Source organism: Thermobia domestica, chromosome 7, assembly GCF_964235325.1.
Source record: "Thermobia domestica chromosome 7, izTheDome1.hap1.1, whole genome shotgun sequence".
In the NCBI taxonomy this organism is placed as follows: Eukaryota; Metazoa; Arthropoda; class Insecta; order Zygentoma; family Lepismatidae; genus Thermobia; species Thermobia domestica.
This window is the reverse complement of record NC_137460.1, coordinates 5,956,775-5,962,774: the sequence shown is the minus strand read 5'-3', so window position 1 is coordinate 5,962,774 and position 6,000 is coordinate 5,956,775. Positions and strand designations below refer to the sequence as shown.

Here is a 6,000-nt window from a genome sequence, read left to right as displayed (position 1 = left end):
AAACATTCTGTGGGGAAAGTGGATATTTAAGATCATTTTCGTTCGTTTTTGTAAAGTTGTTTGTAGGGACTGTAATGAACCTATTTCATTTTTAAGATAAGAAGAAATAATAATACCGTTGCAATTTCATCCGTTTCCCACTTTATATATATGTATAAATTCGATCGTGAACATTAATATAGAAGAGAAAAAGAGGAAAGAGAGAGAGAGAGAAAGATCCCACAAATCTGTTTGCTGTGTTCGGTTCATGAATGCACACGCGCGCCAAGAAAAAGAGGAAGGAAGGAAAATCGAATCCAATTTTCTCCAGATTCCGATTTCTCCTTAAATCACGATTTTTGTTATTGTCAAATGCGGAAGCGAGATACAGCGAGAAAGAGAGAGAGAGCTATATATACCAAATGGTGTAAAGGCTGATATATAAAGAGGTGGATCATATTTCATCTTTCACCACCACCACTAGCAAAATAACAAACGCTATGCGCAAATCTTCGATCTTGTATAAGCACTTAGACCAGGGTTGCCACATTGTGCACACTACACAATTTGACATCAATTTACCTGCGTACTTAGATGAGTTAAATAAGAAAGGTGTACGACAATGGTTCTCAACCTGGTGAACACAGAGCAGAGATAGCTATTCCCGTAGCAGCACAGACAACGTGCAAACCGCTTGCTGTAAGCTTGAATTGCAAGTTGGCCAAGTTTGCATCCAGCTTAATTGGAAAACGTGCAAGCATGTCGCAAGCTGGATTCCAGTAACGAAGTTACATGGGAGCAACTTTGCATTCAGTGTCCCATTCAAGCTTGACGCAAGCGTTTTACGAGTCAAGTCAATACCCAACGAACGGCCAGTGATGCTATGACACTCTGCGAAGGGTCTAAAGCATCGCTTGCAAGTACAACAAAAGGCAGAAAGCATGTATGAAAGCATGCGTTTCAAGTGCAAGCGTAGAAAGCCAAAAGTCAAGCATGCGCCAACTGGCGGAAAGCTTTCTTGCTACCAGGGTCTGGAACTGTTCAATGAAGCTCACGATTGCTCAGACTTGCAATGAATTGAGCTCCAGTTCACTATCTTCAGTTAAGCTCACGCTAACTTAGCTTGGGCCCACTATATTCAATAAAGCTCACGCTAACTTAGCTTGGGCTCACTATATTCAATAAAGCTCACGCTAACTTAGCTTGGGCTCACTATCTTCAATAAAGCTCACGCTAACTTAACTTGGGCTCACTATCTTCAATAAAGCTCACGCTAACTTAACTTGGGCTCACTATCTTCAGTTAAGCTCACGCTAACTTAGCTTGAGCTCACTATCTTCAATAAAGCTCACGCTAACTTAGCTTGGGCTTACTATCTTCAATAAAGCTCACGCTAATTTAGCTTAGGCTCACTATCTTCAATAAAGCTCATGCTAACTTAGCTTGGGCTCACTATCTTCAATGAAGCTCACGCTAAATCAAACTCGTGCTCATTAATCTCATTGGGCTTCCACTGGCTCATCCTAGCGCTCATCATCGTCACTGAGGCTCGCGCTCGCTTGGATTAGGTCTCTGGCCAGCGACGACGCCAGTTTTAATTCCTTGTTAGGGAAGTATATATAGAGAGATAGTTCTTTAGAGTGGCAGCTTTTTCTGTATGTGTGTGTGCACCGAAAGGCTTACCTTTATATTACTTGACAGTACATGAAAATACTGTTTTGGAGAGGCAGAAGTAGCCACCGAGAGTCCTCGGCTATATTGCTGAAATTCCGAGAACAGGTGAGAGGGATCGCAGAAGGGCCAGCTGTAATTCGTGTGAGAAAATTGGCTGAAAATATGTAAGTGAAGTACAAGTTACAGAAAAGGAAATAAACTCTCGTAACTAACTTCTACCGAAAAATTGAAATTCTGAAAAAACAGTCATGTGCTGCAGAGCGAATTTTTCTCCTCTGAATGTTGTTTACATGTGTGTGTGTGTTTATTACTGTGTCTGCTACTGTTCAAGTGTTAAGTGATCAATGACTTGTTAAGGTACGTTCGTACTTATAAATTGCATTGTATAGCATGCACCTTGTATTGTATTGCACAGTTCAATTCAAAATTATATGTTTTTATTTGAAGATACTGTACGAGTATTCAAGAATAGCAACATGATATGTAAGTACTTTTCTACATATAATATAAGATGTTAACGCATATAGAAGTGTAGTATTGTTTATTACGTAACATCACTATAATACAAACCTCTATCCTTTATCTTGGACAGTTCTCCAAGGAACTGTAGGTGTCCAATTTAAGGGTATTTCACTGTATAAACCAAACGGAAAATATATACTAGTGTGTTACGTGCACTAGTGAATATAGTTAGTAGCCGCCACTAAATATACTGTATATAAACGATTTGAAGGGGTATACTTTGTTAACATTAATTACATAAGTTTGAAACACTGAACTTAACTTTTTGCTTAAACTTTGTACTTTCTATTTCTTGTTACTTTTTCCTTTTTTAAGCGGTAATCCTTTTTGCTTTTTTACTTTCTTGAAATTTTGGTCGCTGAGAGCGTATGGAGGAAGAGAAAGAAAGAAAGAAAGACAGAGTGGATATCAAAAGCCCCTTGAAAATAAATATTCAGAAATATATTGCTACGTACGTGCAAGCTGGAGGCGCTGAATAACTTAATAGCTTTCTATACGTTAAGGGTGAACAAGATAGAGAGGAAGGCTCGCTTACTAGCTCTCTACAGTAGAGCGAAAAAGAAGAGAAGACTCGCTTTGATGTTATCTGCACGAGGAGCAGCGTTCGGGCATCTACAGTAGATGAAAGGCAAGAGAGGGCGCTTTAGTCGTCGACTCCTTTTTAAAGCCATACGTAGTTAAAAAAGAAAAAGTAAGGGAGATAAAGAAGAAAAGAAACATAGAATATAAGGCTTAAAATGATGAAGAAACTGGTTTAAGAAAAAAAAGCGATAAGAAATAAGAAAAGAAACTGTATGCGTAGGGATGTCTCACAAAAGAGGTGATATGGAAGCAGTATAAGGTATTCAGGTACGTTGTTGTGAATATGAACATTTAAAAAAAAAAAAAAAAAATCGCTTGGAATTGAAAAAAAAAAGTTTATAGGCTTCGTAATATGGAAATGTCACGATCGAGTTTTATTATCTGTATAATTATTGGGCATAATCCGTGCTAACGTCATACCATTGGTACCACGGGCGCCCGAACATGGGAGCAGGGTGGGGCTCGGGAACCCCCTGGCTCACGAAATTGTATACGTAACATAGCAAACCACGTATATTAAATACCAGACGTAATGTAGCAACCATGATGTTCCCGCTAGAAAATTTTCTTCGGGCGGCCCTGATTGGTACAATGACATATTCTATTTTGCATATACAAGGGGATTTAGAAAAACGGGAAAATCTGAAATGATATTTAATGCACGAAATAACTCAATAACAAATACATATAATCATGAAATGTATCGTCAAATACGAGATGTGTTGAAAATGTATCAAATCTTTGCTTGACAATGACAAAAATGCATTTATTAAATTGCACTCTTAAAAATTTTCTTGCTCAGAAATGAGAAAAATGCATGTTCAAAACAAAATAAGTAATTTTTACTCATATTTGAGGAAAAATGTCTCATTATTTCCAAATGTGTTTTCATTTATGAGCTCAAGGCAAGTTTTCAGGTTCCCATTTATGAGATTTTCTCACTTCTTAAAAATGAGAATGGAATAGTGCGTGATTTTCAATATCATAGATGATTTTAAAAACAACGATAACAATCTTACCGAAATAATATTACTATGTTTTACTAGGGAGTAATATTATTAGGGCTTAATTACTATTCAGGAAAGGAGATAAAGGATTTCAGCTGTAGCAGAGTGCGAATGGATATGAGTACGCAGTGGGTGATGCAGCTGAGGTGGCGTATGAATACACGTCATGTGACAGCGGCGAGGAGCAGCGTACATATCAACTTTCGAACGTAAGTTTGGGTGAATTGTAAACACTACCATAGACTAAAAGTTACTGTAGTATACTGTAGTATAGTAAAAGTACTGTAGTGTAGAACGCTGACCCCCCCCCCCTCATACAGGTTATATAGGCTATAGCAGTCAGGTTGGCTCTTTATGCATCAAAGCTCAGTACTCAATTTACATAATAACGAGTGCAGCAATAACAAGTGAAGGCGGGTTAGAGCCCCGTAGGACACGTTGTTTTCTATATTAAAATAGAACGGGAAGGCATGTCAATGTTTTACACCCTTCGTCATTCGTTATAATGTGCAAAATAGCTTATGTACGGAAACAAAGAATACATAAGTCATCTGTGTAGTTAGAAACAGCGTTACAAAAATGTGATTTATTATTATGGAATTGTAATACAAAGGTACTTTGTACTGATCACCTAGCATAGCTTGGCGCCTCCGTTCTTTCACTACAAGTAATCGTTTTAATGACACGCGTTTGCTGGTTATTTATGACATAGTACTGTACGCATTTGCTCTTGATTTAACGTAGAGGCTGCGGTAGCTCAGTGGTAGAGCGCTAACCTCTGGTGCGATGAGGCCCTTGGTTTGATCCCAGGATTTCCAGCTCGCGGCAAGTGGGCTTGCTGGTGGATAAACACAGTGTGCATGGGTTTTCTCGGGGTTCTTCCATTTCTTCCCACTTTCTTCATTCCACTATTTTTTCATTCTCATCATTATCGTCTCCTTTAGCCTATCCAGCACAACTGGGGAAGTAAAACTCAAAGATTTCATTTATTTTTTTAACCCAACGTCCCAGAATTGTGCTCCAAGGCTAAGAGAGACAGTGATAGAGATGGATAATAATGGTGTAATGAAAATGTGGACGTACGTTTCTTGGCAGTTTTTGCATGGGTTTGTGACCTTGTTTCCAATCTGAATTGAATCCTAGCAGTGGAGTTTCAGCACATTTATGAGGGGCACAAACTGTCGCATTCCCCTGCAGTAATGAAGAAGGTGAAAGGTAGGGGGTGAGTCCTGGAGCTCCGGACCTTCCCCGAAATGTACTACTTTTATGTAAATTTTATCTAATTTTAGGTAAAATTTTACATGTTTTAATACAATTTGTCCTCGTATTGAACTTGGAGCATCTCCGAAATAAATTCCTGCGTGCGTTTCTTGTAGGAGGAAACTGAAAAATCCTGGAAAACCCACGAACACGGTGTTTCTCATGTAGGTAACTTTTTTTTTATGGTAGAGAAGTAGGCATATTGGACTGCGATAACTCAGTGGTAGAACTAAACTCCGATGCATGGGGTCCCTAGTTTGATTCCACCTCCGTCAAGTGGGCAGTGTGAGTAAACATATTATGTATGTTTGCTCGGGATTCCCTCACTTTCTTCATTACAGCATTTTCGCTCATGATCATCATAACGTCTCCCTGAGCCTCGTAGCATAAGCGTGGGACATTACACTCCAGCAGAAATTGTTCTGTTATTCTGAAGTAGACGGATAATTATTGAATCTGAATTATCAAGAAGTTGGTATAATGTTGGATGAAACGGGACAATCTTGAGTAAACCACGTCGATGAAAAAGAAAAGTCTTGAGAAAGTAGACAGTGATGAAAAGAAAAATGTTCAACTGTCTGATGCAGTAGGAATAAGTAACGCACCTAAAATACAAGTCATCGTGGTATTCGTGGAATTTTCATGAATTGAAGTGAAGATTAAAATGTTATGTTTTAAAAAATATCTATAACTGTAGGTGTTTATTTAATATAAATTCTGGGTGTACTAATAGTTTGAATTTTTTTGCAGGTTTATATTTTGTTTATATTCTTTTCCGTCTTCTCGTATTTGAGAACACTGTTTCTGTGCACCGTTTCTCGCTTTTGAGGGAGATATTTCTCAAATCTTTTTGAGAAATGTGTTTCTCAAAATTGGGGCTATACGTCTCATTTCCTCAAATGTTACTTTCTCAATTTTAAGAAAAAATACGTTTTTTCTCAAATTTGAGAAAGCATTTGCACCCTCAGAAATGAGA

At 38.2% G+C, this 6,000-nt stretch overlaps 1 protein-coding gene across 2 annotated transcripts in view; it reads right to left on the bottom strand.

Annotated features, from left to right (window-relative positions):
• Ddr (discoidin domain-containing receptor 2) overlaps positions 1-6,000 on the bottom strand; it is a 934,573-nt gene that overhangs the window by 511,319 nt on the left and 417,254 nt on the right. The gene's annotated exons all lie outside the window — the stretch shown is intronic.